The sequence below is a fragment of the Oratosquilla oratoria genome, chromosome 17 (genome assembly GCF_046742065.1).
Source record: "Oratosquilla oratoria isolate Oo_2021 chromosome 17, ASM4674206v1, whole genome shotgun sequence".
In the NCBI taxonomy this organism is placed as follows: domain Eukaryota; kingdom Metazoa; phylum Arthropoda; class Malacostraca; order Stomatopoda; family Squillidae; genus Oratosquilla; species Oratosquilla oratoria.
In genome coordinates, this window is record NC_134793.1 from 21,544,100 (window position 1) to 21,557,295 (window position 13,196).

At 37.6% G+C, this 13,196-nt stretch overlaps 1 protein-coding gene across 1 annotated transcript in view; it reads right to left on the minus strand.

Annotated features, from left to right (window-relative positions):
- LOC143034500 (uncharacterized) overlaps window positions 1–86 on the minus strand; it is a 43,096-nt gene extending 43,010 nt beyond the window's left edge. The window contains exon 1 of the mRNA XM_076200629.1: window positions 1–86. This exon is cut by the window's left edge and continues 2 nt beyond it. The gene's annotated coding sequence lies outside the window, so the exon portion shown is untranslated.
- Between the last annotated feature and the right edge of the window lie 13,110 nt (window positions 87–13,196).

Below are 13,196 nucleotides of genomic sequence, written 5' to 3' on the forward strand. Positions count from 1 at the left end.
TGTTAAGTTTCGTTCGTTTTTGGGTTGTGCTGTGATATCGAGGTCGAAAAGTGAACTACGAACTATCAACTCCTTGAGTCACGACTGGAAGTGACCTGGGATGTCGTCGTCTTTATATACCCGACTCCGCGCATGCGCGTGTCTGCCCTATGACGTCACACAAATATTACCGGAAAAAATAATTCTCTACGTGCATAATTATCATTATTTCTTCGTTTCTTATAGGCATATATATGTTGGATATTGATAATTTATTTATTTATTTATTTTTTAAATGTAGGTACGTTGTTTTATGTTTTCTTCAGAAGAAATTTGAGTTTAAATGTAATTCTCTATGATAACGATTTCAATTGGTTACGCTGGTTAAATTCTAGTGGCATTAACTTCATCTAATACACAAACCATTTGCTTCTATTGTGAATATAGTATTAATGTTATAATTTGCTTGAATATTTGTTGAAATTGTGAAGGTGAAAGTGTGCGAGAAGGCTAGTGTATTGGATTTTATTATTGCTTTTTATTTTGTAGCCAAAGCATTGAAATTTGTTAAACTAGCTCTCATACATTCCCGTCATGTTACTTGCTTACCCGAACAAGTTAGAAAAGTATAGCTTATAACATACAAATAGATATGATTTCCATAGTTGATCATTAAAAAAGTTAGAGTTGATCTTTAAATTTTTCAAAAATGTTTACATAGGTAAATAGACAAGTAAATAGGATATTAAATAGAGGTGAGTTTATAAATAAACAAATAGATAAATAGATAAATGAATGATAACAATAAACAAATAAAGCTAAATTATAAATAATGAGATAAGTAAATGGGTGATAATATAAAGATTAAACTTAGATTAAAAATAAAGAGGTGACATAATTCTCTTTACAGGATCTTATGGAAAAATAAATTTTAATTCTTGAACGTTTATATATAAAGGTAAAGCATGTAAGGTGTCTTGGGTTAGGCCCAATTTGTAAACGTTAATGTTTCCCTTGGGCAAGGCTAATTGGTAGATCGCTGCATATAACTAAACTGAAGAAACATTTTAAATGTTCATCTCAAAGTGAAACCCACATTCTTGTATCTAGAGGCTTAGATTTTTGGATTATTACGGTCCATTTTACAACTATGGGTCCACGGAGACGACTTTTGGTCGTACACGTGACGACTTTTGGTCGTACGCGTGACGACTTTTGGTCGTACGCGTGACGACTTTTGGTCATATATGTAATGACTTTTGGTCGTATACGTGACGACTTTTAGTAGTATACGTGACGACTTTTGGTTGTATACAAGACGACTTTTGGTCGTATATATGGCGATTTTTGGTCGTATATGTGGCGACTTTTGGTCGTACAAGTGACGACTTTTGGTCGTATACGTGACGACTTTTGGTCGTAGATGTGGCGACTTTTGGTCGTATACGTGACAACTTTTGGTCGTACACGTGGCGACTTTTGGTCGTACACGTGGCGACTTTTGGTCGTGTACGTGACGACTTTTGGTCGTGTGCGCAGCGACTTTTGGTCGTGTACGTGGCGACTTTTGGTCGTGTAGGTGGCGACTTTTGATTGTGTGGGTGGCGACTTTTGGTCGTACACGTGACAACTTTTGGTCGTATACGTGACGACTTTTGGTCGTATACGTGACGACTTTTGGTCGTGTACGTGACGACCTTTGGTCGTAGACGTGACGACTTTTGGTCGTACACGTGACGACTTTTGGTCGTACACGTGACGACTTTTGGTCGTATACGTGACGACTTTTGGTCGTATAGGTGACGACAGGCGGGTCGAGAACCCCGGCACTAGACTCCTGGAAGAGATATACGGAGTTCTTAGTAATTTAGAATGAAAGTGTCATTTGCACAATTGCACCTTGATGTATGGTTACGAGGCATGGACTGTTAGGAGTCTTGATTTACATTCAGCTTTAATGTAGTTGTCAAACTACTTCAAAGATTAACTTGTAATCTTTACTGAAAGACTGTGTTGATATTGCAAATAATTCTTTATATTGGTAACCACGATCTTCCTCGTATTTTCGTTGTCAACCTAACATGGTCCTTATCCTTATTATTAAATATGTTTAGAATATTGTAATTAAAATCCCAGATAAATCTTTATGCCATAGATTCTCAACCTTATACTTTTGAGCACTTGCTATGTTTGATCAAATCTGAGAGGTGATGCGTACTTTTGAGAGATTCGCTCACTGATCAATTATAATAGATATCCTTAATATGTATATGTATGTATTGTAAATAGATAAGGATATTTGTTGCCTCAAAATAAAAAAGAAAAAATGGGTCATTCCTGTGCTTTGTTTCACGGGATTTCTGTCGATCCTTTGAGGGGGCGGCCGCCTGATCAGGTCAGCTCAGCTCAGGTCAGCTCAGCTCAGGGCAGGTCAAGTGCAAGATTTTGTGGGTCACGCTAGCTGCACTTCTCTAAATATTGTTTCATTTTAGTTTAACAAAAAGATATTCGTATGTTTATTTTAGTTTAAGATACTTATACCTCTTTGGGGGGAAAATATGACCAGTTTTATTGAAAAGACTTAGGAAGAAAATAGCGGTTGTTCTGAGACTGTTTTAGAAAACGACAGATAGACGAGAGACCAGGTTTGTTGACGTAGGCTCAGGGATAAACCTCAGTGCCTCAAACCTTGTGGGTTGAAGGTCCTTGAGGCGAAATGTCAATCCTTCTAATCCTTGGTCACTCTTCCTGGGTCGCGAAGGATGTTTTGTTCACTTCATAACAAGAACATTTTATTCCCGTAGCATGAACAATCGTGTGTCTCATAACAAGAACATTTTATTCCCGTAGTATGAACAATCGTGTGTCTTCATAACACAGGTATTTTCTGTCTCTGAGTTTAAGTAGAGGTTATTGCGGGAAATGATATATATACCTAAGTTTCAGGTACCAGTTAATTCTTCATTTATCTGTTTATTCCATTTATCTATTATTTACTAGTGATGTATCTATGTATGTGTTTTTTGTTCATCTATTTTCTACTTGTGTATTTGTTTATGTCTTTATTTACTTGTCTGTTCCTTAATTTATTTGTTCATTTTCGGTCATTGGTATTGAAGTAAATAAGTCAGCAACTAACATTGGTGCGGAGTGATCTAATAGAGGTGTTCAAGTGGATCAAAGGTTTTAACAAGGTGTGACCCAATTTGAGAAGAACATTTTTTGAAAATTAACGTTGTCTCCCCGTTGCATTCTAGAAAAGATATAAATTTCTTGTAGGACTAGAGCTGCTTCATTCTAGTTCCTTCAATCGATCCATCTGTTGCCCCTTAGTGGATATCCGCAGCCCCCAGCTAACCGACAACAGTCTCTTGTTTAGTTCGCTAATCGGTATATATGAATGGTCATAAGTAACATTACACTCCTGTTGCATTTTTCAAGTGTTGGATAAATCTTTTTAAACCGATTTTGTATTTTATCAGGGAATGTAGACATCAACTTCAGGGAATTCTAGGTCTATAGAAGATTACATTTTGTATGGAATCGTGGTTTCTACACAGTTCATATCTTGTTTCTATCTATATCTAGATATATACCTAAAGGCTTCTTCCCAATTATAAGGGAGGGCAATCAGCCAAGGTATGCACACACCCTCCACTCACCACACTCCCATCCATCACCCTTTCCCCCCGTCTCATCTTAGCTCCTCATGTGCAATGCAGCAAGACACAGCACATCCGCATCAGGGTCCGACAGCCTAATGTGGTTTACCCCCACCGCTTCATTCACACACATACAAACACACACACACACACACACACACACACACACACACACACACACACACACTTGAAAAAAATACTTTAGCATGTGTTCAATTTTAATTCTAGAATCTTTTCATTCCCACAATGTTGTCATTCTGACGTTGAAAAGACCTACAAGTAAAACACTGTTCTAGATTTTCGTTATTATAGTTTATCTTATTATACGAAACTAGCTAAGTCTTCATTGGCACAAAATACTAAAGTACAAAATACAACGCCGCCATATTGTTACCAAAAGGAATCACACAAAATACTAAAGTCACGCCTTGACGTTTGCCACAACGCCGCCATTTTGTTACCGAGAGGAACTCCGAAATAAAACTCAAATGTAAGATTATTTATTTATTAGGTAAAATACTCGTCGCTAAGCCTTCGTTCTTATAACAGAATTAGCAAATTGCCACACATTCGTAGTAATCTCTTCTCAGAAGTGATTAGATCTGGAGGCTGAGCTCTAAGTCACTTTTTTGTTTTTTTATTTTTTATTTATTTTTTACTAGTTGAAAGCTTGTGCTTATTGTGTAGCGAGTGAAGAGGTGATTGATGCAAAAACATTTCTTACCTCGGCGATTTCATATCGTGTGATTTTCATCCGAGGTCATGTCCCACTTGATTTGGTGAAGTTTGAGGGCATGTCAAAGGAGGTTGGGATATGTCAGGTCATTCTATGTGAGGTCAGGTCATTAGAGGTAATGTCAGGTCATTCAGGCGATGTTAGGTCATTCTAGGTCAGGTCATTCTAGGTGGTCAGGTCATTCTAGGTGAGGTCAGGTCATTCTAGGTGAGGTCAGGTCATTCTAGGTGAGGTCAGGTCATTCTAGGTGAGGTCAGGTAATTCTAGGTGAGGTCATGTCATTTCAGGTGAGGTCATGTCATTTCAGGTGATTTCATGTCAAGTCAGGTAATTTCAGGCAAGATAATTCAATTTCAGTTTCTGCCAGGTCATTTCAGGTGATGACAAGACATTTCAGGCTATGCCAGGTCCTTTTAGGTGGTTTCATGTCATACCAGGTAATGTCAGGTTATTTTAGGCGAGGTCAGGTCATTTCAAGTAATGTATTGCCATGCTAGGTCATGTCAGGTGATGTAAGATTGGGTTGAATCGTTAGGTTAGATAGGTAATGTCAGGTCATTTCAGGTGAGGTCAGGTTATTCCAAGTAATGTATTGTCATGCTAGGTCATGTCAGGTGATGTTAGGTTAGATTAGCTGTGCGGTTTCAAAGTTGGAAATGAAACCGGTTGGGGAAGAATTGTGTTCTTGCGTGGATGTTGATGCGAACTGGCTGACACACGTGGAAGCGAAAGTGGCAGAAGTTGTGATTTGTCATCAGAGATGCTCTGCATGAAGAGGGAGGGATAGGGTGAGAGGGAGAGGATGACGGGGGTAGAGTGGTTGGTGGTCTGTATGTAAAACCCGTGTTCGGTGATGATAACTGTGATGATGATATGATGATGGTACAATGATGATATGGTAATGATGATGATGGTACAGAAACCACGCGTTCGTTTCACACGAAAAGAACGAGTCGTGGTTGATGGTGGCAATGAAAACCAGACCCTTGTCCGTTTTATCATGAAGACAAAAAAAAAAAAAAAAAAAAAAAAAAAAAAAATCATCGGAACAAGATCTTTTTTTAGAGGTGCATCAGTAACACGAAAAAAAGCAACCGATTCACCAAAATCCGATAATCACTAATATGGCATCACTAGGTGAAGCAGATCTTCGTCAAGTCGAAAGAGGAAACAAAGTAGCTCACACGATAGCTGCTAGTAGGGCAGTTAGGCATTGTGTATGGGCCAGCAATTACAGCACCGCACTCGGATAAGGAATTAAAAGACTAAACTAAAATGATACAATGGAGAAGTTTGTAGTCGTTTGCATCTAAGAGGTCAGATGATCACAGAGAAGGATCCTTCAAGGATTCCTTAGCTCGGTGCAGGAGGATAATATATCCTTCTGGCTGACTTGCGGTTGCAAATTTGCAATGACGGATTGCAAGCACGGGGGCGTTCGTTGCACGGTCTAAATAGCACAACATATCGCAGTCGTTGTCGGAAATGAGGTGTGTGAGACACAAGACATCAGCAAGGCCGACACGTCACTGTGTCGGAAACTGCAAGGCCGACACCTCGCTGTGTCGGAAACTGGCCTGTGTTCCTTTGAGCAGATGGTTTACGTTTCGTTTATTGCGATGATACACTGAGATAGTTTGGGTTTTAGTACACTTTTCCTTTGTTTTCCCTCGTGACAGACACGTACCCTGTACATGGAAACGATTGCTAGTTGAACTATCAAATTCCTTTATTGCTTCGCCATTTGTCTGGCTTTCAGATATTCCTCTAGCTGGGACGGGGTGTAAAATCAACCCTACTTGGAGTAGCGAAGAGCTCTGTAGTTTTTCACCTGCGTTGTCTAAAATCAATTAAAGTCTGTAAAGTTAAACTTGGCAAAAGTAAAAATCAGTATTGCATTTTCCCATTAACATTGACTCAAATTGACGAGTCTGGATAATTAAACTTGAAAAATGTTCAACAGAAAAGAAAAAATCCTTAGCCATGAAATTAGAATCTTTGGCCTTATACATCAACATAAGATAAAACAGTCAGAACAGTAGGAAATGACGTTAGAGAATATAGTTCAAAGTATAAATGTACGGATTCGAATTATTGGAGAAATGACGTAGGGTTGCGAGATTTGAATTTCCCCACACGAACCGTTAAAACCGTTAGGAACCGTTAACCCCTTCGCTACAGCAACGCTTCCACCGCCCTGTCCCCTAAATGGATAAAGAATCGTCTGGCGTGTAGCCAGAAACATATATATAGAGCATGTCACAGCGGCAAAGGGGGTAAATGTTGTTCTCTTCGAAGAAGAAGGTGTCTGTCGCTTTCTTTCACATGGGGGGGGGGGTTAATCTTTGTTAAGACTTAACACGTTGGACGGAACACAGATGTACCATGTTTGCTTTGGTACTGTATATATAGGACCTGTTTATTCGTTAACAGTAAATTCTGGAAATCTGTTAATTCCTATGAAGGTATAGGTGAATTAGCTATTGATGCATCATAACTTGTATGTACAATTCGGTTAAATTTCCGAGTACTATATTGGCTTGTGTCTTCGACAAAGGTATAATAAGGGTATTTCTTATGTCAAACAATTACGATACAAATGAGATTGATTAGGTCGTAATAGGTCAGCCTACATCGTAAACTACTGCGGTATCTATAAGTGGAAACGACTTGGAAAAAAGTAGTTTTTATTGTTTGTTAGGTAATGTTTTAGCGTACATACCGAGCGGAGTGGTAAAGATGGCCGCACGCTAGGCATTACTCGCTAGCATGCTACTTGCTTTTGCTAATTGATTTGAGTGGAAACGACTTCGGTTACGATCTTTTGTTTTTCAATTTTCCAAATGTCAAATTACTCTTGCGTCATATTATGCTGAGAAACTGAATGACGGACTAAGAGAAGTTAAACCTAGAATACGAATGTTAGACACATTGTTGAGATGTTCTTACGGAAGTCTAGAATATTGTAACCGAAGTCGTTCCTACTCAAACGAAGTAGCAAAAAGCAAGTAGCATGCTAGCCAAGTGTGCCACCACCTCAAGATGCAGTGAGACATTCCTGTTCGGCTGGTGTAATTGTTCACAAAAGATGTGTGATAGTAGAAATGAATATTATATATATATATATATATATATATATATATATATATATATATATAAAGTTGATTACATGTCTTCTTGCACCATTTCCCGTTTTCTTTGGCTTAATAGGTAAAATACGGTTTTATTGTAATTATCTTCCGTGCATTAAGGTGCGGGCACACTAGGCTAATATGCTTATCTGTTACAATATTCTAAACTTCCGTAAGAACATCTCAACAATGTGTCTAACATTTGTATTCTAGATTTAACTTCTCTTAGTTCGTCAATCAGCTTCTTAAGGGGCATTTAGACGGTCAAACGGTTTGACAAACCCGGTTTGTCAAACAAGTGTTTGAAGTGATGTTTGACCGTGAGGATAGGGTATTTGGTTGTCAAACACGTTCGACAAACGTGTTTGACGACCAAATACCCCATTCACACGGTCAAACATCACTTCAAACATTTGCCTGACAAACCGGGTTTGTCAAACTGTTCGACCGTGTAAATGGCCTTTTACTCTATGACGCGAGAGTAATTTGACATTTGGAAAAAAACAACAACAACGAAAAATCTCAACAGGGGTCGTTTCTACTCAAACGAAGTAGGAAAAGCAAATAGCTTGCTATCGAGAAATGCGTAGTGTGCTGCCACATTTATTCAGCCAAGCTCGCTCGCGCAACCCCGATATAGCACCTGGGGTATATATTTTTGTCGGCGACTGTACAAAAACAGTAACTATGAATATTCTAGTTATGTAGGTTTCTTTCCACTGTTGGATGTTAGTGATCGACGCTTTTTAGGGATTTATAGGCACTTTGAGTCCTAATTTTAGGACATCAACAAGACTTACGATCTCAGAGAATTGTAAATATTTGACCTAAAGAAATACATTTAATACAAGACGCCATTCATTATGGTACCCAGAAGCCAAAACCGATTGTAAATGAAAATGATTTTCAATGCTCTTAAGTTTAGTTAAGAACTAATAGAAACTATAATTGAATAACAGAAAAATAAATAAATGGGATTTACTCAATTATTGAGTGTTTGATAGATGATGGAAATTTAATTAAAATACTAGTTTGGTGGTATTAATACATACTACAGAATATCTGCAAATAGCTTTCTTGATCCTTCTCTCTCTCTCTTCCTCTCTCTCGCATCCTCCCCTTTCTCTCTCTCTCGCATCCTCCCCTTTCTCTCTCTCTCACATACTCTCCTTTCTCTCTCTCTCACATACTCTCCTTTCTCTCTCTCTCTCACATACTCTCCTTTTTCTCTTCCTCTTTTTCTCTCTCTCCCTCCCTCCTCCTCTCTTTGCCCCTCCCAATCTCCTCCCCCTCCCAATCTCCTCCCCCCTCTCCCTCCCAATCTCCTTCTCCCCATCTCGCCGTCTCCTTCTCCCTCCCAGTCTCCCTCTCCCTCTCCCTCTCCCTCCCTCCCTCCCCCCTCTGGTTAAGCAGCTTTATTCTGTTATTGGAAACTGGCCTGCCGTCAAACAAGAATACTAATCGTTTCTGTTACTCAAGACTCCTCCGAGGCAACAAGGTCTTCCCCTTATACACAAACTCTGGCTATTGGCGATGGTATACAACACCTTCCTCCCTCCCTCCCTCCCTTATTAGGAAACAGTGGCAACGATCAATAGGGTTACCATTGGCTGAATTTGTGTTGCCATTTTTTGCAGAAAACGTACCCTGATTTCAGCTTCTTTAATACATTCCAGGAATGTCTTTTAACACTTTGCCCCAGCATTGTACCCCATGATAGAAGCCATGGTTGTTTATTACAAAATTGAACACGCACACGTACACACACACACACACACACACACACACACGTCAAAGTGGCAGCGAAGTTCGGACTCCGGAGTTATCCAAGAATTTCGAGGATCACAACGACAAGGAAGTACCTGTGTTGTATTTATAGGGAAGGGGAAAGCTCGTGGTGTAGTGGGAAGGTGATGAAAAAGGAGAAGGGGAGGGATTACTGAGGAAAATGGAAGGAAATGAGGAAGGGGAAGACTGGGTCCAGGAAGGCAGACGCCATGTCAACAAACGGAGACCAGATGATAATGAAGACGAAGGGATTAGCAAAAATGTAAAGATTAGAAATATAGATAAGAGCAGTGCAATGGAAGGTGAAGATAACTATTTCCATGGATTTAATGAGGGAGGAAATGACAACCTCCCCCGACTAGTAAATTTAGGGGAGAAACTAAAATGAATGAAAATTGGGAAGCCAAGTTTAACCAAATAAAGTTTTACTCAAAGAGTTGATAAGCTGGAAGAATTAAAGGAGAATCATAACCTAACTAAAGAAATAGTAGAATTAAAAAGACAGTTAAGAGAATGAGGAATTAAAGAGGAGTAATAAAGAGAAGTCCATAGCAAAAGAGGTAAGTGGTTGGAAGAAAGTACAAGAGAACAATAAAATTGAATTTAGAGGTATAGTGAAACAGCAGATGAAAGAAAAAACTGAAAACACAGTTATTAAAGTGATGAAGGAGAAGGAGAATATAGCAAGATGCTTAGCAGATAAAAAGAAATGTAAAATTAGATTAGGGATGGGAGAGAAGTATAATCTAAATAGGACTACAAGAATAAAGGAGGAAAAGGAAAAAAGTAAATAATATATTAGAAGTAGTTCAAGAAGATGAACCAGAAATAGGGAAGTAAATAGAAATGTATAGGCTCGGGAAATAGAATACAGATAAGAACAGACCAATTCAGGTTAAATTCAGGTCACAAACGACAGCAGAGAATATCTTAGCAAAAACAGGGAAACTAGCAGACATTGAACAATATATAAAGATATGGATGAAAAAAGAATTGAATGAAGAGGAAAGAGAGGATGAGAAGACAAAAAGACTAGAAGCTAAAGAAAAAAAAACGAGAAAAGAACAGAGACAGAAAAAGAGAAATTCTATTGGAGAGTAGTGAATATGAAAGTGAAATGGTTCATAGCAGAGGAAAACAGAAGGGAAACGGAAAACACAATGGAAGTAAATTTTTTTTAAAAGCTTCTTACACAAATATAGATGACTTAATAACAGGCTTGAACAAACTGAATGATTATCTAAAGGAAAAAGAACCGGACATAATGGGAATTGTAGCGACAAAATTAAAAGGTCCACTACCACCCAACAGTGTAGGACATGGTGCATGTAATTATTGGATTAGAAACAGAGAGGTAAAACAAGGGGGTGGAGTTATGTTCCTGACTAAGAAGGATATAAATGTGAGGAATGTCACATATGGAAAGAATAGAGTAGAGATGATTATGATGGAAGTGGAGAACAGGGATGGGAAGAGCAGGAAGTTTGTAGTAAATTATGTGCCTCCTAAAACGGCCTCGTGGGAAGAGAGAGAACACAAAAGTATGTTAGAAGACACAAGGATAACACTAAATAAGATAATGGAAGATGGAGGAAGAATAGTTATAATGAGTGACCTTAATTGTAAAGAAATCTGCTGGGAAGAGATGACAGTAAAGGGTGGAGACGACCTATGGGGAAATGTACTAGATATGATTATAGAACATACAATGACGCAATGGATTCAAGAGAATACTAGGTATAGAAATGAGGAACCATCGAGACTGGACCTAATAATCACATCAGAACCTGAAATAGTGGACAAAATTGAATATAAGACATCAATAAGTAAAAGTGACCACATATTGGTTGAACTGGAACTAAATGAGGAAAAATACATGAAAAAATGAACAGTATAGAAAGGGAAGATTGATGTATGATTTTTTTTATATAAATTCAGAGAATTCTTTCAAAAAGCAGACTGGGAAAGAATACACAAGGAGGAAACAACAGTAGAAGAGAAATGGAATATTTTGAATTTTTTTTTTATAGAAAAAAGGAGTGGAAAAGTATGTCCCAAGGCAAAAGCAAGAAAAAGAATATGTAAAGTGCTGGTACAACAAAAGATGTAGGGAGTTAAAAGACAAAAGAGATAAAGCTTGAATAAAATGGAAAAAAGACAAAAGACCTGAAAAATGGAAAATATATACTAGTTATAGAAATGAATATGTACAAATGTGCAGAAAAGAAAAGAGAAAGTATGAAAAAGATGTCATAGAAATATGTAAAGATCAACCAAAACTATTTTACAGATATGTAAACAACAAACTGAAAAACAAGAATTAGAGAAACTACGGCAAGGAGGAGTTGAATACACAGAGAAAATAGAAATGGCAGAAATTATGAATAAGCATTTTAAATCGGTGTTTACAAGGGAGAACATGTAACCTAGAGACATGGAATGGGAGGAGAAAGTCCCCCTATGAAAGAGAAGTATCAAGGAATGAAATAATGAAACACTTGAGTAATCTCAATGTCAGACAATCGCATGGACCAGATGAAATAGCAAACTGAATTTTGAGAGAATGCAGGAATGAACTAAAACAGTTCATTGAAAGAAGGAAAAGTTCCAAAACATTGGAAAAGAGCAAATATAGTACTAATATATAAAGGGGGAAACAAAGAAGACCCTACTAATATAGACCGGTCTCTCTAACAAGTACGATAGCAAAAATTTGTGAAAGAATTATCAAAAGTAGATGGGTAAGGCATTTGGAAAAAAAAAAAAAAAAAACCGTACTAAATCCAAGGCAATTTGGATTCAGACAAGGACGATCATGGGTCACAAACTTAATGTGTTTCTATTCAAGGCTAATAGATGTACTACAAGAAAGATGGATGGGCCGATTGAGCATTTCTAGACCTGAAAAAAGCTTTTGATAAGGTGCCACATAAGAAGTTACTTAAGAAATTAAAAACTGCAGGAGGAATAGAGGACAAACTGCTGTAGTGGATGGAAGACTTCTTGCATGTAAAAAAAAAAAAAAAGGAGAAACAAACAATCTAATTGGGATGAAGTGATAAGTGGTGTTCCACAAGGAACAGTTCTGGCCCAAATAATGTTTGCTATATATATCAATGATATGGATAAAGGAATTGAAAGTTATATGAGCTTCTTTGGAGATGATGCAAAATTGTTGAAAAAAGTGAACACTGAAGAAGACAGTCACTACAGAGGGGGAATGGAGTAGGAAGTTGGAGATGGAATTCAATATTAAGAAGTGTAGTATAATGGAATTTGGAAAAAAAAAAGAATAGTGGGATCATATAATTTGGGAGAAGAAGAAATAAAAAAGTAGAAAATGAGAAAGACCTGGGAGTCATTATTATGAATATGTTTCCTGAGAAACATATAAAAAAAAATGGAGAAACTTATAATTTAATAAGAACAATCAAAGTGGCATTTACATACCTGGATGAAGAAATGGTGAAGAAAATACTAGTCACTTTGATAAGACCAAGATTGGAATATGCAGCGATGACGTGGTCACCAAGTAGAAAAAAAATAACAAAACTTGAAAAAATACAAAGAGCAATTACAAAATTGGCACCAACACTCTCAGAACTATCATAGGAAGAGAGACTAGCAAAACTTGAGCTACAGACATTAGAGCAAAGAAGAAAGAAAGGAGACTTGATAACTATATATAGAATCATGAAAGGCATAGAAACTATTGATAGAGAGGATCTAATATAATGGGACAGTAGAAATACAAGAGGACACGGAAAGAAAATCAAGAGTTATAGAAGAGATCTGAAAAAGAACAGCTTTCCCCACAGAGTAATAGACATTTGGAACAAATTAGATGAGAAAGTGGTGTGTGCAAAAACAATACACGAATTTAAAAACAATTTAGATAAA